The sequence below is a fragment of the Poecilia reticulata genome, unplaced genomic scaffold, assembly GCF_904066995.2.
Source record: "Poecilia reticulata unplaced genomic scaffold, P_reticulata-male-v2 Scaffold_50, whole genome shotgun sequence".
Taxonomy (NCBI): domain Eukaryota; kingdom Metazoa; phylum Chordata; class Actinopteri; order Cyprinodontiformes; family Poeciliidae; genus Poecilia; species Poecilia reticulata.
This window is the reverse complement of record NW_027675148.1, coordinates 65525-89967: the sequence shown is the minus strand read 5'-3', so window position 1 is coordinate 89967 and position 24443 is coordinate 65525. Positions and strand designations below refer to the sequence as shown.

The 24443-nt window shown below is 38.7% G+C and overlaps 2 pseudogenes across 2 annotated transcripts; both read left to right on the top strand.

The window, feature by feature from the left end:
- The first annotated feature begins 909 nt into the window (after positions 1-909).
- Positions 910-7694, top strand: LOC145550445 (uncharacterized; annotated as a pseudogene). The gene is made up of 2 exons (XR_014086343.1): positions 910-1296; positions 3689-7694. The product of XR_014086343.1 is annotated as an uncharacterized LOC145550445 (transcript).
- Positions 7695-7968: 274 nt separating this feature from the next.
- LOC145550446 (uncharacterized) lies at positions 7969-24249 on the top strand (annotated as a pseudogene). The gene is made up of 4 exons (XR_014086344.1): positions 7969-9707; positions 11957-12039; positions 13706-14007; positions 20098-24249. The product of XR_014086344.1 is annotated as an uncharacterized LOC145550446 (transcript).
- The last annotated feature ends 194 nt before the right edge of the window (positions 24250-24443 follow it).

Here is a 24443-nt window from a genome sequence, read left to right as displayed (position 1 = left end):
AATCCATAATTTAACGTGCATTTAACATTTGAAGAAGACAAGAAAAAAATAATAATTTTCTTTTATTTTTTGACATTTTATTGTAACAACAATAAACTTTGATAAATCAGACATTGTCAAACATTAGCTACATATTTTTCTTACTTTTGTCCTGCAAAAATATTACAGTATAAAAGTTAACTTTGCTATGGACAGCAGAGTGGAAATAAATTCTAACAGTTAATTATTTTTATTTCATTACATTAGCTGTCTTGATACTATGGAGGAATTCAAAGGTGCTAAACTCATGAATTAAGAGACGATACACAAACTCCATTCTCTCCGGCTCACCGACAACCAGGAAGACATTTAATGCACATCTGCGGCATCACACATTACATGTTCATCATCTCATTTTCATCATCTCAGAATCCAAAATGTCTCGTCTTTTGCTTCTGGCTTCGAGCATTTATACCGTTTCAGTCTGCTATTGTGTATTGGAAACTGTCTGACCAATGGCATTCTGAATCTTGCTTCTGGCTCTGTTTTACATTGAGTGTGTATTGGAAGTTCCGAGAATTCTGGGTTTGACCTCGTGGAAGTTAAATCTGCTCCTTCAGAGGACCATTAGTCAAATTGTTAGTTCTTATCTGTCCAAACAGACATCCTTTCCATGTTCTGTTTTCGCTCCATTTGCGTGCAACGCACAATGGAAGGAAAAGAGACACACCAAAATCTTCTGCAATAACAACTCAATAATATTTCGGCTCCGACATAATGAAAAGACACTTGCTAGGAATTCCTTCCACAACAACTTACTGGGTCAGATTGACCCGGACATTCGACATAATACATTCCTTTTCAGTAAAACATATCTTAATGTGAATTAACATAACTTCTAACTATTAATATAAATATATATTAATATAATATATATTATATATAAAAATATATTTCACCTAAAAATACACAAAACGTGCCCCCTTCACTTCCGGATTGCAATGGCAGTCTCATACCATTTCCTAATAAGGTATGAGACCTACAGTGGTCCCTTTTCCCCCTTTCTGTTTGCTGCACGGGGTCCTTCTCGCTCCATGAGGCGTCTACGTATTTATGTCTATGCTTCTCACCGCCATTAAAGAGAAGAAGATAGGAGAAAAACAAGATGGTGCATGGTTTGTTTAGTGGAATTTTCGAGTTTGTCTAAACGAGTTTATCAACAAGCATTTGACTGCTGCTGAAGAAACATTCACAGAGTTTATCAACGCAGACTGCTGGATTTCTCCCGGAAGCCCAAGATAATCTTATACCGAATAGGTAAGAAACGCCAGCGTTTGGATTCAGGTTAAGGTTTGAATGTATGAAGCTTTCTGCATGAGGGTCATTTTAGTAACCGTTCCCCTCCTGTATAAATGTTTTTATGTCAGATAAAAGAACGCAAACATCACAACTACGCTGTGAGAATGGCTTATTTATGTAGAGAGAAAATAGAACCAGTTATCTTTCTTAGGGCTCTCCTCCTTTAACTGCTGAGACTTACTTTCATAAACAGGAGAAATATGAAGAACAATTCAGCAAAAGGCTAGTAAAGCAAATGTTTCACGCAACAGGGCTGGTGTCGATGTAACAGACGCAGATTTTTCCTGTAAACAGGATACAACAGGTTAAAATAACGAGGCAGACACAACTCCGTATTTCTAAAATCCTCCTGGAATCTGTTCTGTTTATTAGACATTGTGTCAATGTTATTTTTCTGTCATTTGTCAACAGGTTTGTTTCTATAATGAACAGTTTCTTTTTATCCTTCCATATAAAGACACAACTTACGGTGGCCGACGGGTGCAAAAGCGCAGCAACAGAGAAAACATTCAAACAAAAAAAGAGACGCAAACAAATGAAATGCAGCAAACAATAAAGAGACGCAAATAAAATGCAACAAGCCAAAAAGAGATGCAAACAAAAAGCTAATGAAATGCAGCAAACAGAAAAGATGCAAAAAGAAAGTGCTGAAAACGGAAGTGCTCCAGACCACTAGAGGGAGTCTAACAAAAAACAGCTGAGCTCAAATTTAGGGTCTGCATCCTTTAAAACGGGTGTTCAGAAAACCAGTAATGTTGATGTATAGATCTCAAATATCTGCTCGGTTCATCAATAAATCACTTAATTGCAATATTGCTCCGACGTTTTCGGAGATGTCTGTTCCCGCTGCATTAACAGCCAGCTCCCCTCGCCAGCTGTCAGCTGACCGGGCGCTCCATGTTCGGTACACCGAGAGAGAACGCACGTCTCCCGGCAAATCGTTTTAAAAACTCCCGCTAGTTTCCCCCTATGAGTGGAGGCGGAACACAGATATTAAGCCTGTAAAAATTTTTGGTTTAATAAAGTATTTAATTTATTTCTGAGCAAATGGGTTTGACTGATTAAAGTTAAGCCTTCAAACATAATAGTTTTATTTAACTGTAAGGTCTTACTTCCTGAGATCTAGAGTATTTGAAAATGAATAATTTGCTTACATTCCTTGCTATAAATGTTTAAACACGGAACAGCCTTTATCACAAAAGGGGAAGAATAATGCAGAAAAAAAGAGTAGAAAACTAGCTTCGAGCACATGATGATTTTTTCCTTAGCACTCTGTGCTTCACGTTGTCACGGTTGCTAAGCAACATAACGCCAAGATGGAGGCTAGGCAGCTAGCTGAAGGCTACAGCTTCTCTCTTCTGGTCGTCCATATTCGTGGCCTTCGAAGGACCCGTCTTCCGTAGACCGGGCCGTTTCTCACATAGACATAATAAAAGGACAGACGCCTAATGGACCGCTCTAGTCTTATCAATACATATTTATATAAATATAGACAGAAATAAATAATGATTAATACTGAATAATATTAAGCTATACATGTTTAGCGCGCACGCACAAACACACACACACACACATACACACACACACACACACACACACACACACACACACACACATAGGAAACCTTCAAAACAAAAACGGGATATTTGGGAGGTATCTTACTTTGACAGAGTGAAGTTCATAATAGCCATTGCCATCTGTGTAAAGCTTTCAGGTGAATGTTATAACGTGTAATATTATTATTTTTATAATATTGTTTCATTTCTATAATAGGCTCTTGTATCAGATATCTAAGTCAGTGTTAGAAAATAACTGAAACTTTTTAAAAAATAATCTTGGTTAGCTTTCAGAGCGGGGACTGAACACCAAGTACTATAGCACTATACCAGCTAGCATTAGCTTATATTTCACTGGTGGACATAAATAATATTCTAATCACAAAATATACACGATATGTCCATCTGACTTGCGAAACGTTGTCTGTCAAGCCCTCATGTCAATAGTCCGTCGATCTGATCAACAATATCCTGCGGTGCTGAGGCATCTTCTGTTGTTTTGGTCGAGCACAGCAGGAGGGTCTTTTGTTTACGTCTCTTTTTTTGTTTGTAATAGCTCCAACATAGAAAATGTTAGAAATAATACTAGAAAATAATTTTTAAACAATAACAATCATTCATACAGTGAATAAATTAATCAAAAATATTTAATTTGGTAATTTTCCAAATGTCAGCTGAATGTCTGCATTCTTGAATTTTCAGATGTGTTTATTCTGTGATTTCTGTCTTTAATGATGAAAGTCTGTTATTCAGTAACGTTAACAATTCCTCTTTTTTCCTGTTTTCCTCTCCAGATTGCCTGCAACATAACGTTTATGAGAACGAGATGTATAACCAAGAGAGGAGATCCAATATGGACCAGGACGAGGTAGAACCTCTGCAGGTGAAACAAGAAAAAGAAGAGCCAGAAGATCAACATATAAAAGAAGAGCAGCAGAATCTAGAATATCAACAAATAAAAGTGGAAGAGAAAGAAGTTTACTCCAGTCAGGGTGAAGAACAGCTTGAATTAAAACAGGAGACTGATACCTGCATGGTGGTTCCTGTTTATGAGCAAAAAAACCAAACTGAATCAGAACCAAACAAGGAGCAGGTCATCTTCCAGGAAGCTGCTGAAGCTGAGAAGAAGAAAAGAAGAAAACCTTTCTCCTGTGTGACCTGTAAAAAGCGTTTTGCTTTCAAATATTCTCCTGATGCTCATAAGAGGATTCACACAGGTGAAAAGCCGTTTTCATGTGTGACCTGTGGAAAAAGTTTTAGTCAAAAAAATGGTTTAACTCGGCACATGATGATTCACACAGGTGAAAAGCCATTTTCATGTGTGACCTGTGGAAAAAGTTTTAGTCAAAAAATTGGTTTAACTCAGCACATGATGATTCACACAGGTGAAAAGCCATTTTCATGTGTGACCTGTGGAAAAAGTTTTAGTCACAAACTTAGTTTAACTAAGCACATGATGATTCACACAGGTGAAAAGCCATTTTCATGTGGGACCTGTGGACAAACTTTTAGTCAAAAAGGGAGTTTAACACAGCACATGATGATTCACACAGGTGAAAAGCCATTTTCATGTGGGACCTGTGGAAAAAGTTTTAGTCACAAACTTAGTTTAACTCGGCACATGATGATCCACACAGGTGAAAAGCCATTTTCATGTGGGACCTGTGGACAAACTTTTAGTCAAAAAGGGAGTTTAACACAGCACATGATGATTCACACAGGTGAAAAGCCATTTTCATGTGGGACCTGTGGAAAAAGTTTTAGTCACAAACTTAGTTTAACTAAGCACATGATGATTCACACAGGTGAAAAGCCATTTTCATGTGTGACCTGTGGAAAAAGTTTTAGTCAAAAAATTGGTTTAACTCGGCACATGATGATTCACACAGGTGAAAAGCCGTTTTCATGTGTGACCTGTGGAAAACGTTTTAGTCGAAAACCGACTTTAACTCAGCACATGGCAATTCACACAGGTGAAAAGCCATTTTCATGTGTGAACTGTGGAAAAAGTTTTAGTCACAAACTTAGTTTAACTAAGCACATGATGATTCACACAGGTGAAAAGCCATTTTCATGTGTGAACTGTGGACAAACCTTTAGTCAAAAAGGGAATTTAACTAAGCACATGATGATTCACACAGGTGAAAAGCCGTTTTCATGTAGGAACTGTGGAAAAAGTTTTAGTCAAAAACCGACTTTAACTCAGCACATGATGATTCACACAGGTGAAAAGCCATTTTCATGTGTGAACTGTGGAAAAAGTTTTAGTCAAAAAATTGGTTTAACTCAGCACATGATGATTCACACAGGTGAAAAGCCGTTTTCATGTAGGAACTGTGGAAAAAGTTTTATTCACCAACTTAGTTTAACTAAGCACATGATGATTCACACAGGTGAAAAGCCGTTTTCATGTAGGAACTGTGGAAAAAGTTTTATTCACCAACTTAGTTTAACTAAGCACATGATGATTCACACAGGTGAAAAGCCGTTTTCATGTGGGAACTGTGGAAAAAGTTTTATTCACAAACTTAGTTTAACTAAGCACATGATGATTCACACAGGTGAAAAGCCATTTTCATGTGGTACCTGTGGAAAAAGTTTTAGTCACAAACTTAGTTTAACTAAGCACATGATGATTCACACAGGTGAAAAGCCATTTTCATGTGTGAACTGTGGACAAACTTTTAGTCAAAAAGGGAATTTAACTCGGCACATGATGATTCACACAGATGAAAAGCCGTTTCCATGTGTGAACTGTGGAAAATGTTTTAGTCAAAAACGGTATTTAACTCAGCACATGAGGCGTCACACAGGTGAAATGCCGTCACTGTAATAAAACATCATAGATCTCAACTGCACAGCATAGTAATACAAGTGAAAATTCAGGCAGTTTAAGCCTCCACGGTCATAAGGAAGATATAGTAAAGACAAACGAAGTCTGGATTTTCTGTTGTTCCACAAAAAACGTAACATCTTCTTCTTTATTTGGGAGAAGAATTCAGGAGGAGGAGGAAGAGCAACATTCTGAAATATGTAAAGTAACTTGGGCAGTATATTCATTTTTATTGTATTTATTCTCCCAATCATAGACATTGGTAGAGACATCCATCTTTCAAATGAATTGTCTACTTAATTTAATTTATTTAATATGTGATTGTAGTTGGTCCTAGCTACCCATTCCAGATCTGACGAGATGTGTATCCCCAAATATTTAAATTCATTTACCATCTTAAACTGTAATACACTTGATGTTGGGCTAATTTTTTCATTTGCATTTAATAAAATAATTGAAGATTTGGTTCTGTTTATCTTGTATCCAGATATCCCACTATTTTGATATGAAAAGGACCACATCGTCCGCGAACAAGGAAATCCTATGTTCTGTAGGTCCGACAGTGATTCCACTAAGATGTGGGTGTGAGCGAATAGCAATAGCAAATGGCTCTATTGCCAGAGTGAATAGTAAAGGCGACAATGGGCAACCCTGTCTGCAGTCCCTATTGATCTTTATTGATCTAGGTATATTCTTGTTAGTTATTATTTCAGCTGAGGGATTGTTGTATAATATTTTCACCCATTTTACAAAATTATTACGACAGTCAAATTTTTCCATAACTTGAAAAAGATATTCCCAGTGAACCCTATCAAATGCCTTTTCGGCATCTAGTGATAAAAGAGCAGAATCTGAGGTACCTTTATTATAATGAATTATGTTTAGTACTCGCCTTGCGTTATGAAAACCCTGCCTCCCCGAAATGAATCAATTTTGATCTCGATCAATTGATTTTGGGAGCACCATTTGTAAACGTCGTGCTAGCAGCTTGGAGATTATTTTTAGATCTGAATGTAGTAAACTAATGGGCCTAAAATTCTCTCATTTGTTTGGAGATCTACCTGGCTTTGGCAAAAGAATAACCATTGAGGGGGGGAGATAGTTTGAATGGGAAACTTCTTGAAACATATCTTAATAGTGGGGTCAAAAGTCTATCTTTAAACGTCTTGTATAAATCTATTGGGAGCGCCATCTGGTCCCGCTCTTTTCCCTGATTTCATATCATTAATGGCTTGCCCTAGCTCTTCTTTCGTAATTTCTAGATCCAAGTTTTCCTTGTCTTCCTCTGAAAATTTTGGTGTATTTAAATTTCTAAGGAATTGATTTATGTCTTCCGATTTGATGTTTATTTGTGCCTTATACAATTCTACTTTAATACATTTTTAATCCAAAATAAGATATGCTGTTGTGTACTTTTAGTAGACTTTCATTAATTGTTTTGTAATCTGAAATTTACAGTATTAAGTCTTTGATAATTTTGTCTTTACAGCAAAACTAGACTGAAACTGATGCTATTTGTTTCAAATTATATTAACCAGTCTTTATAAAAGCTTTTCAAATAAGTTGGCATGCCCTTTTACTTAGAAAATGCAATATACGATATAAATATATTTTCCTTCATTGATTGTTAATTGTTCAAATTATGTGTGATTATTGTCTCCAATAATTTGGAGTTTCGCTTGTCTTGGTGGTATAATTTTTCTATTTTCTGCCGTGGCTGTTTTCTATTAAAGATAACTATCTTTTTTAAAGTTTAAACTAATTTAATCTATAAACATATAGATATGAATTTTATTATGTTCTTACAAAGTCATTTATCAGTTGCATATCCTTTGACGTAAGCTAATACAAGTGAATGGACCGAACTTCACAAAGTGCTATTCTGCAAAGTATTTTAAGTTAATATTTGACACATTTTCTCACACAAGGTAATATATTTGGTAATCAAATAAATGACTAAACACAGAGTTTGACTTTTAATGTGATTATTTGTTTTGGGGAATTTCTGAATAAAGAGCACAATGTTTTTATTTGATCTAAATTATTCTGATAGTTTTTATATTGACACTGATGAACAGACACACACTTTTACAGCATTTTATTCAAGAATATATTGACATGAATCCATAATTTAATGTGCATTTAACATTTGAAGAAAAGAAAAAAATATTTTTTTCCTTTTATTTTTGACATTTTATTGTAACAACAATAAACTTTGATAAATCAGACATTATCAAACATTAGCTACATATTTTTCTTACTTTTGTCCTGCAAAAATATTACAGTATAAAAGTAAACTTTGCTATGGACAGCAGAGTGGAAATACATTCTAAAAGTTTATTTTTATTTCATTACATTAGCTGTCTTGATACATTAGTTCTTCATATTGAGATATTTCTCCTAAAAATACACAAAACGTGAAAGAATAAAAGTGCAATAAAACAAATTAATGTATATTACACTGGGAATTCTGGCCACAGACAGGACTTCAGTTTGCTGGTCAAACTGGGAGAACTCCAATGACTTCTGAGACGTCCTGGTTCACAGGCTAAAGCCAAGGATAAAAGAAATGATGCAAAAGTGAAATAGAAAATATACATCTGATTCCTTCAGAAACAACATACATTTTCAGCATGTATTTTCAGCACTCAGCGTCTTTACAGCTAAATAACGACATGGTGAAGCTGAGCTGACAGAGGAACAGCAGCTCCAGTTGTGTTACCACCTGCCCGACACTAGAGGCAGTAGCAAGTCCGAAAAGATGAGACTAAGGGTCAGATTTAGAAGTTCACAGAAAGCTACAGAATTTGCTATAAACTCTGAGCTGCGCTGAAGTAAATAAAGGAGTGAAATTCAAATACATTCTGAGAGTGAAACTCCTTCCTAAAGGTGAAAATATATTTCAGATTTCAAAAGAAAATAAAAACGGAAGTATAGGAAATAGCGCCCCCTTCACTTCCGGATTGCAATGGCAGTCTCATACCATTTCCAAATAAGGTACGAGACCTACAGTGGTCCCTTCCCCCCTTTCTGTTTGCTGCACGGGGTCCTTCTCGCTCCATGAGGCGTCTACGTATTTATGTCTATGCTTCTCACCGCCATTAAAGAGAAGAAGATAGGAGAAAAACAAGATGGTGCATGGTTTGTTTAGTGGAATTTTCGAGAGTTTGTCTAAACGAGTTATCAACAAGCATTTGACTGCTGTTGAAGAAACATTCACAGAGTTTATAAATAAGAAATAAGGAAATAAGAACAAGAACATGTTTATTTAATGTTTACCAAAGTTGCAAAAACATTTACAAATGTTTACTGTAAATTTCAGAATTTTTAAAAACTGTTTCCGTTATCCTGTTGCTGTGAATCACATGACGCCTGGTGTTGCCTTTAGGGTGTCAATGGAATGTGGGCAAAACACATTTCACAATAAAAACGTACTGCATGCAGTGATGAATGAAACAATGTGTAATACTTATGAATAGATCAATGTTTTGTGTTGCATACCGAATACAAATACGTTAGTTTCCCTCCTTTTTTGTCAATAATTTACCAGGGAATTTAAGATACGTTGTTTGTAAACCAGATTTCCGTTGGTCTTTGAATGCAGCACCAGCAGTGGTTGCTGCTGGCAGCTTGGAGCAGATCACAGGAAGGCTGAAATGGGGATGGACGTTCTAATTATCTTCATGTGCGCCGGAAAGGAAAACATCTGATGTTTCTCAAGGGACATGGACGCGCTGTAATCACGCTGTCAGCAGGATCATTAATGAGTTTTGGTCTTTCAGCTGAGATAAGGCAAATCCTTCGACACATAAAGCTTAAAAAGTTTTATTGAAGTTTCCTGAATCCGAGGAGAAGTTTAGGAAAAGTTGTGTGGGAGATTTTTTGGAGATGTCGGAACCAGTGAGAAAAAAGAAAACATTCCTGACGCGTCTGCAGGAAAAGGAATCCCGAACGGAGGGAGTCCTGCAAAAACCCAAGAGGTGAGACCATGAACACACACACACACGCAAACCCACTCACAGCTGGTCCTCCTGTACTTGCATCATGTGTTTCTGCAGCGTTTTATGCCAGAGCACAGCAGTAAACTCCTGGACTCTTGTCCTTTCAGCTCCATAAAGCAGAGAAACGGCTGATGAAGAGTCTGGATCAGAAACTTTCAGCTGATTTTATCAAAAATAATTGTAATAAATCCTTTAACTATGTCGCGTTGAAACCTCTCTCGAAAATGATCAAAGTTTTAAATGTGAATTTTTATTTAATCCAATCCATTTAAATATTATGTTTCATGATGGATTATCGTGCATCTTTTCCCTTTTTGTTTACATTACATGTTACAGAAAGTGTTAAAGTGAGATTGTTTTCCTTCTTTGCATTCCTGAATATAACATCTTTAATTGCCAGCCTCATAACTTCATCACATAATATTATTCTCAGTTAGCCGGTGAGGTGTGTCAGTAGATAACTAAAGTAATTTTCTGTTTCTGTGATGATTTTTTGAGAACATCTGTCGTTTTGTGCTGTGGAGAGCAGCTTCTTCTGTTTCACTACAGTCAGAGGATGAAGATCAGAAGATGCTGTTGGTCCAGAAATATTTACACACCCAGAACCTTTCATGTCTCATTACAGCCACAAACCAGCTGGATTTTAACAACATAAAGTAGGAGATAACGGGGAAATGAACTGCTCATTATTTTCAGAATGTTTAACAAAGATAAATTTGAGCAGTTTGGAGGGCATTTGGATTCAGGTACCCTGAGATAAATCCTTATTAGAGCATCTTTTGGTTAATTTGTCCTTAAAGGTACGTCTCTGAAAGCTTTCCAGAGACTAAAATATTTAATTTCAACCTTTATCTGTCATGTGCATAGCAGAAACATGTTTGTATTCTTGCAGACAGCCGAGGCTGTAGTCCTCATGCCGGTGGTCGCAGGTTCAATTCCCAGCCTGGTGACATTTGCCGCATGTCTTCCTCCTCTTTCCTGTCAAGCTTCTTTAAAATGAAGGCCACTAGAGCCAACAAAACCTTTAAAAAATACAATAAATAAATTTAGAAAATGCAACATGATTTTATAAATATCTATATTTCACACAATATATAGTCTGAATAAAATGTCTGCTGTTCAATGGACAGTAGCTCGAGCTCATTCAGATTGGTTGGAAATTTGCCTGTCAATGTCAGATTTCAAATCTTGGCACAGTTGGAATAAAGTGTGGACTTTGATTGGGTCATTCTAGCCAGGGATGGACCGATGTACAAGTTTGGGCTGATATTAAGGTTGCTGTTGCTTTTGAAACTTTGGGGGAAAAACAACCATATTGCTGCTGACTTCATCACTCCTTATTTGCTTCAGTTAAACTCCTCACAATCACTGATCACTGTCACACAGTGGCGCAACTACACATTACTCAGGTGGATGCGAAAACATAAATCGCTCCCCCTCCCTCCCCCCCCCGAAGGAAGGTATGTCAGGTCAGGGTGAAGGAATGTAGAAAACATACGCTCGTGTCCTCCTCCCCCCAGACGACGACATGTGAAAGGTAAAACTCACTACATTTACCTCGTTATGTGCGCGAGGTGAAGGAGCGTAAGGTGCGCTGAAGTGTATGGGAAAACATCATCGGCGCACCGCCCCATCCAGACGGGATTTTGACGCCCCCTCTGGTGTTGCGCCCCTATGCGTTGCATGCACTGCATACCCACTTTTTGCGCCCCTGCTGTCACATGACCAACTTTGTTCACTCCCCCTCCAGAAACAAATGGCAACAAGAAGGAAATAAATATTGATGGTTAATATTGGCCCAGTTTTGTTTATCGGAACAATATGACTAATATCGGCTGATATTAGTCCATAGTCAGGAGGAAATCGGCACGGTCTCAGAGAAGATGCTCGGGTTTTATGTCCAAACAGTCGCAGTCTGCTCTCATTGACGTAGTTACGAGATGAAAATCAAGTCCACACCAGGTTCAGGTCTATGTGAAGTATTGTGTGATTGGTCAGAAGTGTGTGGAGTGTTTCATGCAGACAGCATTGTACATGATACTGTGGGGGGGTTTAATATGGTGTTCTTCCTCTCAAGATCTACAGGTGACGGTTCTAGCCAAGCAGGAAATTGAATTTCAAACAGACTGTCTTTATGTGTTTTTAGAAACTGCTTCTGTCTTTTGAGGTTGAGGCAGACGAGTGAGAAAATAGTTTTGTTTTTTAACAGCTGCTCTGTGCGTTTTCAGGATTTTGACCTGGCTACCATCTATGTGTCGGATGCCCAGTACAACAGAAACATCTACTTCGATACGTCGCCGCAGGCTGTCAGGTGGGGCCATCACATGTTTGTTTAACAAGATCAAGTTCTCAAACACTTGATCTTGGATAAAAGCATGTATGAAATAATGAAACCAGGCAGCCATCTTTATTGGAAAATGTTCACTTAGCTTTTTTGGTTTACAAAACTGTGTTTCATCTCTTGTGGCTTTGTCCAGGCTTTTATACGTCACACAGAGTAGGAGAATCGATAGTATAAATATCAATAGAAATATATTAGAATGTTCAATAATTTCACTGAATTCAGATTCAGAACAGCATTCTGGGAGATGTAGGCAGAGGAAAGGCTTTAGTTGCTCAACCTCAATTGGCCTCTACTTCACTCTTTGTTTCCCTAGCAACAACTCATTTTTTGGGTATAATGTACATTGCATTTATTCCAGCGTTAGGCAAATGTATCTTGAAGGAGAATAACACTTAAATTCATTAAGAATTAATTTAGAATAAAAAATAAGTCACCCTGAATTACCTTGATAGATATAATGTATGTAATAAAAGTGTGTCATTAATGAAGGAGGAAAAAAAGTCGATCCAGACTTTAAGTACGTTTAGGGTCTGGTGAGGATGCAATTAAATATTTTCCCCAAATATTCAATAAAAAAAAAACCTAAGTTAAGCATAATAAATTTGTAATCAAAACTTTTGGAATTGTAATTATTTCTTTTTTTCTTTTACAAAAAGTTTTGTTTAAAAAATGTTTTTTTAATTAAATAAGTAATTTTGTCTCGTGAACTTAAAATGTTATTTGCCAAACATAAACTTCTATTTGCACACACCAGAAATCTTTTTGTTGTAATTTTAGGCCCTGCCCATGATGTCATGTAAGAATCGGATCCCAAAACGGATCCCCTCAACACCTTGGCTGCGCCTAGAAATTCTGTCCATAAAAGTAATGAACAGAATCGGTGACAAAGGGCAGCCTTGGCGGAGTCCAACTCTCACCGGAAACGAGCCCGACTTACTGCCGGCAATGCGGACCAGACTCTGACACCGGTCATACAGGGACCTGACAGCCCGTATCAAAGGGCCCGGTACCCCATACTCCCGGAGTACCCCCAATTTTTTTCTTTTACAAAAAGTTTTGTTTAAAAAATGTTTTTTTAATTAAATAAGTAATATTGTCTCGTGAACTTAAAATGTTATTTGCCAAACATAAACTTCTATTTGCACACACCAGAAATTTTTTTGTTGTAATTTTAGGCCCTGCCCATGATGTCATGTGAGAATCACAAGCAAAAGTTTGAGTCACAAACAAAAACATAGAATAGCAAGAAAAGATTTCTGACAATAAGTTTGTTTTGCCAATAAATTTTTCACTTCATGAGACAAAAATGTGTGATTTTAATATTTTAAAAAAGTTTTTAAGCAAAACCCAGAAGGCTTTTCTCATGGTGACATGCATTAACAATTAATTTTTTTCTAAAAAGATATGCTGTACTGTTTCTAACTTTCCACAATAAATACAACAACCTGTATTAAGTTTATTCATTAAGTTAAGAGTACTATTTAATCCTGTATGTCCAAACCAACAAATATGTACGGGAAAGAAAGATACTACTTAGTGAGCTTAGTAGTAATAAAAATAAGTTGGTTATAAGAGAATTGTTTCAGAGTTCATCAGGAAATATAGCTTTTGATAGTATTTGTAATTTTCTTAGAAGAACGAGGAGGCTATGAGCTTCTTATCCATACTCCAACCTGGAAGGTGGCGGTAATGCACCTTAAAGTTGTTTGCCAACCGCCAGAAAAAAGACGAAGAAGAAGACGAGAAACAAGATGGCGCATGGTTTGTTTTGTTGAATTTTCGAGAGTTTGTATAAACGAGTTTATCAACAAGCATTTGACTGCTGTTGAAGAAACATTCACAGAGTTTAAAGAAATCATCAAGAGGAAGAGATGGATGATCAACGCAGACTGCTGGATTTCTCCCGGAAGCCCAAGATAATCTTATACCGAATAGGTAAGAAACACCAGCGTTTGGATTCAGGTTAAGGTTTGAATGTATGAAGCTTTCTGCATGAGGGTCATTTTAGTAACCGTTCCCCTCCTTTATAAATGTTTATATATCAGATAAAAGAACGCAAACATCACAACTACGCTGTAAGAATGGCTTATTTATGTAGAGAGAAAATGGAACCAGTTATCTTTCTTAGGGCTCTCCTCCTTTAACTGCTGAGACTTACTTTCATAAACAGGAGAAATATGAAGAACAATTCAGCAAAAGGCTAGTAAAGCAAATGTTTCACGCAACATGGCTGGTGTCGCTGTAACAGACGCAGATTTTTTTCCTGTAAACAGGATACAACAGGTTAAAATAACGAGGCAGACACAACTCCGTATTTCTAAAATCATCCTGGAAACTACTGTTTATTGTTTCTATAATGAACAGTTTCTTTTTATCCTTCCACATAAAGGCACAGCTGGTCTTTATATGAACCTGTGGCCGACGGGTGCAAATGCGCAGCAACAGAGAAAACAAGCAAACAAAAAAGAGATGCAAAGAAATGTAATGCAGCAAACAAGAAGAGATGACGCAAACAAAAAGCAAATAAAATGTAGCAAACAAAAAGCAAATGTAATGCAGCAAACAAGAAGACGCAAACAAATAGCAAATAAAACGCAACAAACAAAAAGAGACGCAAATGAAATGCAGCAAACAAAAGAAAAGATGCAAACAAAAAGTGCTGAAAACGGAAGTGCTCCAGACCACTAGAGGGAGTCGAACAAAAAAACAGCTGTGTCCAAATTTAGGGTCTGCATCCTTTAAAACGGGTGTTCAGAAAAGCAGCAATGGCAGCAAATTTTTTTTTTTTTTTGCTGTATTACACAAAATGATTTTTTACAATATTTTTCGGCGAGAATGTTGATGTATAGATCTCAGATATCTTCTCGGTTCATCAATAAATCACCTAATTGCAATATTGCTCAGACGTTTTCGGAGATGTCTGCTCCCGCTGCATTAACAGCCAGCTCCCCTCGCCAGCTGTCAGCTGACCGGGCGCTCCAGGTTCGGTACACCGAGACAGAACGCACGTCTCCCGGCAAATCGTTTTAAAAACTCCCGCTAGTTTCCCCCTATGAGTGGAGGCGGAACACAGATATTAAGCCTGTAAAAATTTTTGGTTCACTAAAGTATTTAATTTATTCCTGAGCAAATCGGTTTGACTAATTAAACTAAGAATTAAAACATAATAGTTTTATTTAACTGTAATGTCTTACTTCCTGAGATCTAGAGAGTATTTGAAAATGAATAATTTGCTTACATTCCTTGCTATACATGTTTAAACATTTTAGAATCAAACAGATTTCTTTTTTAGTATGGAACAGCCTTTATCACAAAAGGTGAAGAATAATACAGAAAAAACGAGTAAAAAACTACCTTCGAGTCCGTTTTTTTCCTTAGCACTCTGTGCTTCACGTTGTCACGGTTGCTAAGCAACATAACGCCAAGATGGAGGCTAGGCAGCTAGCTGAAGGCTACAGCTTCTCTCTTCTGGTCGTCCATATTCGTGGCCTTCGAAGGACCCGTCTTCCGTAGACCGGGCCGTTTCTCACATAGACATAATAAAAGGACAGACGCCTAATGGACCGCTCTCGTCTTATCAGTACATATTTATATAAATATAGACAGAAATAAATAATGATTAATACTGAATAATATTATGCTGTGGCGGATACAATGTATATATTTCACACCAGAATGTATGCTTTTATTTTGAAGGAGAGAAGGTGAGGTGTGAAGTGACCAACGGTTGTGGTTCATTCCATTTTTGGTTGTATGTTGGAAGACATTGAGAATTAAACAAGACTCAAATCTTTTTCGTCTTTTTCTGCTGACTTCCACATTGGTGACCCCGAACATCTGGACATGTTTTTTAACGGAATCTCACCAGATGCTGCCGCCGCTTCTCCGCCAGCTGTGGTTTCGGACCCAGTTTCTTGCCAGGCGGCCGTTGCTCCAACCGCCGCTTCTGTTTTTGCTGCCGTTATCAAGCTCCCAGAGTTCTGGCAACACGATCCAGAACCATGGTTCCAACATGTGGAAGCCCAGTTCCATCTCTGTGGGATAACTGGAACAGATGAGACCAAGTACTTCCATGTAGTTGCTGCGTTGGATTCCGTTTCAACACGCCGTCTGATGGGTCTGCTGAGGAACCCACCAACCGCTAACAAATACGGCGCTCTCAAGGAGAATCTGCTTCGGCTCTACCAACTGTCAGACGCGGAGCGGGCCGATCGCTTGCTCTCTCTGAATGGCTTGGGGGATCGCAAACCCTCCGAGCTGATGGAGAACATGCTGGCATTACTTGGCTCGGGAGATGTTTCTTTCCTTTTTACACATCTGTTTCTGCGCCAGCTTCCCCCACCTGTTCGCAGCTCCCCGCTGATCCGGACCAAGGATTATCGCTCCCTGGCTGAAGAAGCGGACCGGATTTTGTTGGCTTCCAGGCACCACAGTGTGAATGCACTTCTACCAGTTGTGACACATGGAGAGTCGGAGCCTTTTGACGCCGTGGCTGCGGTGACAGAGCGACGGAAGGACGACGTTCTCTGTTTCTACCATCGCCGGTTCGGAGTGAAGGCGAAGCGCTGCATTCCTCCGTGTTCGTTCGTGCGTCAGGGAAACGACAGAGTCGGCGCTCGCTAGCAGCTGTGTGTGCCGGCAGCTCGGACAAGCTGCTTTTCATCATGGATGAGGTCTCGGGACGGCGTTTCCTGGTGGACTCGGGTGCACAGCGGAGCATCATGCCAGTTTCGGCAGCGGACGTTTTGTGCAAAAGTAACGGACCGCCACTGGACGCGGCTAACGGCACCCCGATTCGCACTTTTGGCTCGAGGTTGGTGACTGTGTGTTTCAACGGACGTCAGTTTCAGTGGGACTTTGTGATAGCTTCTGTGTCTTTACCTATTTTGGGTGCAGATTTTTTGTGTGCTTTTAGGTTATTGGGGCATGTTGCTAATAGCTGCTTAATAGATGCTGTGTCTTTTGATACATACCCCTGTAAACTTGGCGGTCCCAGCCAACGACCTCTCGCCAACATGCTTGCCACAGGTGATGAGTATCAGCGTCTGTTAGCAGAGTTCGCATCTTTAACGGTTCCCACATTTTCTGCTACCGTGGCTAAGCATGGAGTGGAGCATTGTATAACTACTGTCGGTCCACCGGTTTTTGCGCGAGCGCGCCGCCTAGACACCGCTAAGTTAGCGATAGCAAAGGAGGAGTTTGCAAACATGGAGCGTCTTGGCATTGTACGGCGCTCCAAAAGTCCATGGGCATCTCCGTTGCACATGGTTCCCAAAGCAGACGGGGGTTGGCAACCCTGTGGGGATTTTCGGCGCCTTAACAACGCAACCAGTAATGACAGGTACCCAATTCCTCACATTCAGGACTTTTCTGCCCGCCTGGCTGGAGCAACTGTGTTCTCTAAGGTGGACTTGGTGCGAGGCTACCATCAGGTTCCAGTCCATCCTTTAGATGTACCCAAAACTGCAGTTATCACGCCTTTTGGTCTTTTTGAGTTTTTACGGTGCCCTTCGGTCTTAAAGGCACAGCGCAGACTTTCCAGCGGCTTATGGATTCGGTCCTGCAGGGTATGCCGTTTTTGTTCGTCTATTTGGGCGACATTGATGGCTAGTCCCTCTGCGGAAGAACACATGGTGCACCTTCGGCAGCTGTTTGTTAGGCTCAGTGAACATGGCCTGATCGTGAACCCAGCTAAATGCCAATTTGGACTGCCTGCTGTTGAGTTTCTGGGACACAAAGTGTCTTCTCAAGGGGCGGTTCCCCTGCCTGCAAAGGTTGAAGCAGTTTCCGATTTTCCCCGCCCTCCCTCAGTGAAGCCCCTGCAGGAGTTTTTGGGTATGATTAACTTTTATAACCGTTTCATCCCACGGGCAGCTCACCTCATGCACCCCTTGTATGAGGCACTTAGAGGCAAAAAAGGGGACCAGCAGATTGAGTGGACCCCCGAGAGGGTGCAGACATTCGATGATGCCAAGAAGGCCTTGGCTAATGCTGCGCTTTTGGCCCATCCATCTCCAGTTGCTCCTGTGGCTATAACAACTGACGCCTCTGATTATGCAGTTGGGGCAGTTTGTGAGCAATGGGTAGATGGTGCCTGGCAACCCCTCGCTTTTTTTAGCAGGAAACTGTGGGATGCTGAAAAAAAATATAGCACCTTTGACAGGGAACTGCTTGCCCTTTTTCTGGCAACACGCCATTTCCGCTTCATGTTGGAGGGCAGGGACTTTACTGCTTTTGTTGACCACAAGCCTCTCACTTTTGCTATGGCAAAAGTTTCTGAACCGTGGTCGGCTCGGCAACAGCGGCATTTATCTGCCATTTCAGAGTTCACTACTGACATTCAGCATGTAGCTGGCAAGAATAATCTGGTGGCTGACTGTCTGTCCAGACCAAGGGTTGCTTCTGTGCATTTAGGTGTGGACTACCTCGCCATGGCCACAGACCAACTGACCGACCCAGATATTCTGGCCTTTAAAGCAGCTGAATCCAGTTTGCATTTAGAGGAGGTCTCCTTTCATGAGTGTGGCACAACCCTTCTTTGCGATGTCTCGACTGGCAAACCTCGGCCTTTGGTCCCTTCTAGTTGGCGTCGGCGGGTTTTTGAGGCAGTTCATTCCCTTTCACACCCGGGCGTCAAAGCTTCTGTTAAACTGGTAGGGGCAAAGTTTGTGTGGCCGGGACTCCGTAAAGGTGTACGGACATGGGCGGTTTCCTGTTTGGCTTGCCAGCGTGCCAAGTGAAGTAAATAATAGCCATTGCCATCTGTGTAAACTTTTCTGGTGAATGTTATAACGTGTAATATTATTATTTTTATTATATTGTTTCATTTCTATAATAGGCTCTTGTATCAGATATCTAAGTCAGTGTTAGAAAATAACTGAAACTTAAAAAAAAAAAATCTCAATTAGCTTTCAAAGCGGGGACTGAACACCAAGTACTATAGCACTATACCAGCTAGCATTAGCTGATATTTCACTGGTGGACATAAATACAGTAAAGTAATATTCTAATTACAAAATATACACAATATTATGTCCATCTTACTTGCGACACGTTGTGTGTCAAGCCCTCATGTCAATAGTCCGTCGATCTGATCAACAATATCCTGCGGTGCTGAGGCATCTTCTGCTGTTTTGGTCCAGCACAGCAGGAGGGTCTTTTGTTTGCGTCTCTTTTTTTGTTTGCTACATTTTATTTGCTTTTTGTTTCCGTCATCTCTTCTTGTTTGCTGTATTTCATTTGTTTGCGTCTCTTTTTTGTTTGCATATTTTCTCTGTTGCTAAGCATTATCATTATTCTTAGCAGTAAAATAGAAAAGGTCTGGTGAAAGCCCAGTGCATGCTGGTCCTGTACCAGTCCCTAAACTTACAGAAAATGGTCAAACTGTCAAGATTCTGGGTTCTTGGGTTAGGATTTTTTTTAAGTAAAGAAACAAAAAATATAAAATAAACAATTAACATGAAACTGAACTCAAAGTTCAAAGTAATAAAAATAAAAAGTTAATTGCTCCAACATAGAAAATATTAGAAATAATACTAGAAAATAATTTTTAAACAATACCGATCATGCCTGGAGTGAATAAATTAATCAGAAATATTTAATTTGGTAATTTTCCAAATGTCAGCTGAATGTCTGCACTCTTGAATTTTCAGATGTGTTTATTTGGTGATTTCTGTCTTAAATGATGAAAGTCTGTTAATTACTTTAGTAACGTTAACAATTCCTCTTTTTTTCTGTTTTCCTCTCCAGATTGCCTGCAACATAACGTTTATGAGAACGAGATGTAGTTAGAGCTAGACGAGTCCTTTCCGCTCCCAGTTTGACTAGATAATCCTCCATAAACTATCTTTAGGGTAATCTCCAAGTTATGGGGATTTTCCGGACCTGTTAGACAGAGAACTGGGCAGTAGCAAGTCCAGAGGAGTAGTGAGGCGTAGGCGGGGCTGACTACTACAGGATAACAAACATCTGTTAATTACTTCAGTAACGTTAACAATTCCTCTTTTTTTCTGTTTTCCTCTCCAGATTGCCTGCAACATAACGTTTATGAGAACGAGATGTATAACCAAGAGAGGAGATCCAATCTGGACCAGGACGAGGTAGAACCTCTGCAGGTGAAACAAGAAAAAGAAGAGCCAGAAGATCAACATATAAAAGAAGAGCAGCAGGATCTAGAATATCAACAAATAAAAGTGGAAGAGAAAGAAGTTTACTCCAGTCAGGGTGAAGAACAGCTTGAATTAAAACAGGAGACTGATACCTGCATGGTGGTTCCTGTTTATGAACAAACAAACCAAACTGAATCAGAACCAAACAAGGAGCAGGTCATCTTCCAGGAAGCTGCTGAAGCTGAGAAGCAAAATCAGAATAGAAGAAAACCTTTCTCCTGTGTGACCTGTAAAAAGCTTTTTGCTTGCAAATATTCTCTTGATGCTCATAAGAGGATTCACAGAGGTGAAAAGCCATTTTCATGTGGGACCTGTGGAAAAGGTTTTTATCACAAACTTAGTTTAACTCAGCACATGATGATTCACACAGGTGAAAAGCCATTTTCTTGTGTGACCTGTGGAAAAAGTTTTTATCACAAACTTAGTTTAACTTTGCACATGATGATTCACACAGGTGAAAAGCCGTTTTCATGTGTGACCTGTGGAAAAGTTTTTTATCACAAACCTCGTTTAACACGGCACATGATGATTCACACAGATGAAAAGCCGTTTTCATGTGGGACCTGTGGAAAAAGTTTTAGTCGAAAAACGAATTTAACTCGGCACATGATGATTCACACAGATGAAAAGCCGTTTTCATGTGGGACCTGTGGAAAAAGTTTTAGTCAAAAAATTGGTTTAACTCGGCACATGATGATTCACACAGATGAAAAGCCGTTTTCATGTGGGACCTGTGGAAAAAGTTTTAGTCTAAAACCAGCTTTAACTCGGCACATGATGATTCACACAGATGAAAAGCCGTTTTCATGTGTGACCTGTGGAAAATGTTTTAGTCAAAAACCGACTTTAACTCGGCACATGATGATTCACACAGATGAAAAGCCGTTTTCATGTGTGAACTGTGGAAAAAGTTTTAGTCGCAAATTACATTTAACACAGCACATGATGATTCACACTGGTGAAAAGCCGTTTTTATGTGGGACCTGTGGAAAAAGTTTTAGTCTAAAACCGGCTTTAACTCGGCACATGATGATTCACACAGATGAAAAGCCGTTTTCATGTGTGAACTGTGGAAAAAGTTTTAGTCTAAAACCGGCTTTAACTCGGCACATGATGATTCACACAGGTGAAAAGCCATTTTCTTGTGTGACCTGTGGAAAAAGTTTTAGTCTACAACCGGCTTTAACTCGGCACATGATGATTCACACAGATGAAAAGCCATTTTCATGTGGGACCTGTGGAAAAAGTTTTAGTCGCAAATTACATTTAACACAGCACATGATGATTCACACAGGTGAAAAGCCGTTTTTATGTGGGACCTGTGGAAAAAGTTTTAATCACAAACTTAGTTTAACACAGCACATGATGATTCACACAGGTGAAAAGCCGTTTTTATGTGGGACCTGTGGAAAAAGTTTTAGTCTAAAACCGGCTTTAACTCGGCACATGATGATTCACACAGATGAAAAGCCGTTTTCATGTGTGAACTGTGGAAAAAGTTTTAGTCAAAAAATTGGTTTAACTCAGCACATGAGGCGTCACACAGGTGAAACGCCGTAGAACTATTTTCCATATATGTCCTATGTAGAGGTTCATATAAAACAGTGTTTCTCAACCTTTTTTGGGCCAGCGCCCCCTAGCCTTTTTCCAGGTCCCTCACCGCCCCCCACCAAAGAATTTGTAGGATACTTTGCACTGACTATTATTTTATCATTAATATTACTATCGCCATTGTAAATGTTTTGATTTTTATGCTTGTTTCTGTATTTATCATCAAAAATAATTTCCCAGAGAACAAAGTCATGGGAATAGAAATTATTTTCACAGGCGTCTATGAAAAATGCAATGAACATTCAAGTTAAAATTGGTAGGCCTAACAGCAGCAAATCAGAGTGGAAAAAATATTTTTATTTTGTGCCATTTTATAGTTGTTAAATGTTTCACAAAATGACCAGATAAAAAATGTACAACATGCCAGTTTAAACTTTGAACTATTTGCAAAACGACTGACTGAGCTCTGCAACATTAAAACATGGATAGAACTGTAACTACATTAATCATAGCTCTTCTTCTCTTCAGTGTTTGTCAGTTTCTGGTGGTGCAGCTCTGTGCTGCCTTCAGGAGAATGGGACATCAGAGTATCATCCATAAAATTTCACCCACATGGCATTTATTGCGCAAACCAGAACTTTCAATGAAAACCAACATTTCCAGGTCCTTTTAATGCCATACAAATATGAGACAGAAACATGGATTATATCTTTATATAGACCTGTCTATTGATTTATAGATTAATAGTTTTACTGGACAGAAATGACAAAGAACAAATCTGGTTCTTAATCAAATCCTAATGAGTCAAATTGAAAGTCATGGAGTCATCAGCCTCATGACATTAACACTGACATGAAAAATAATATTGAAGAAATAAATATATCAAATCTAATTAAAAACATAAATAAGTGATAACTTCTTTACTGTTATTGTCTGTAAGATATATTTATTCTCAGTACTAGATGTGGTCTAAACAAACCCCTTACATTTCAACAATATTATTTTACCTTTTATCTGGAAATAGTGTGTTTATTCTTGCCATACAGTCCTCTGTATTAATTATTACTCAAAAGGTCTTGCCATACCAGTTTATTCCTCTGTATTTACTTTAGTTTCTTAGTTTATTCTTGCATTTTGTTCTTCATTCATTTCCATTTAGTTTCCTTTGATTAGTATTATCCTCTCTTGGTTTATTACTATGTCCACTTTAGTTTCTTTCCTGTTGCTACATTTATTTGATAATTTCAGTAATTTTCACTCATCACCTGCTGCGCTGCCTAATCGTCATGTGTTTCACATCATGTGTTGATTTTTCACTGTTCAGCGTCGGATTCTCTGTTTTTATGCCATAATTCACATCTAGTTCGTCGCTCCGTTTTATGTCCCGCTTCTCCTGTTTCAGAGTTTTGCACAATGTGCGGTCTTTTTTTTTCTAAGCCCCTAAGGTGCAGGGCGGTCGGGAAGCGTATCGATGGGGAAAAGGCAGACCGACATAAACCTTTTAAAACAACGGAAACCATTTCTGCATTCTGATTATTGAAATTTAAAAGTGCTGTGTTGTTCTATCACCCCCGTTTCATACCGGACCACTTACAACTCCGTGTTAACTCTATAAAATGAACGCTCTCTATCGTGGTATCACCCATGGAGGGATTTCTTTATTTAAATGGGTTCATTTTTCAGAGGGATACAAAGTGAGGGTATCAGGATTTTAGCTACCAGTAGCAGGAGAACGGAGCTGCGCCAAGAAGCTAACAGAAGCTAACAAACACTGAATAGAAGAAGAGCTGCCATCGATACAGTTGCAGCCAAGCATGATTTAATGTTACACAATACAGTTTTACCAAGTTGCTCAAAGTCTAAATTGGCATTGTAGTGCATTTAAGGTGTAGAGTTTACCTTCGACCAAACGCCCCCTAAAGGCATCCCAGCGCCCCCCTTTTGTAAAAATGTCCGCCAGCGCCCCCCGGCCGTCCTCTGAACGCCCCCTGGGGGGGGGGGCTGTACCGCCCACATTGAGAACCGCTAATATAAAAGATGAAAACTGGAGGGCTTCTTGTCTATAAAGTGGGAAAATTGTTTAATTTTTGAATTTGTTAAATGTGATCATTTGGATCTTGACATTTGCATATTGGAGATATAAAATATGAACTTCCAGGATTGATTTGTATTTTTCTGTATAGAGAGAATGAGTGGGGTGAATGAAATTTACTTTAATACATTTTTAATCCAAAATAAGATGTGCTGTTGTGTACTATTAGTAGATTTTCATTAATTGTTTGCAATCTGAAATTTACAGTATTAGAAAAGTATTCGATAGGTTTATCTTTACAGCAAAACTAGACTGAAACTGATGTTTCAAATTATATTAACCAGTCTATATAAAAGCTTTTCAAATAAGTTGGCATGCCCTTTTACTTAGAAAATGCAATATACAATATAATCATATTTTCCTTCATTGATTGTTCTTCTATTTAAAATGTTTTTAAAATAGAAGTATTTTTTCTGCATGAAACTATTTCTATTTGCCTTAATAGGTGCACTCTATGTATAAAATGAAAATGGTTCATTTTACACATTTGCAGCCCCCCCTGGGTCTATTTGTTACATCGATACTGTTCGGGTCAATTTGACCCGGCAGTCAAGTTAAAG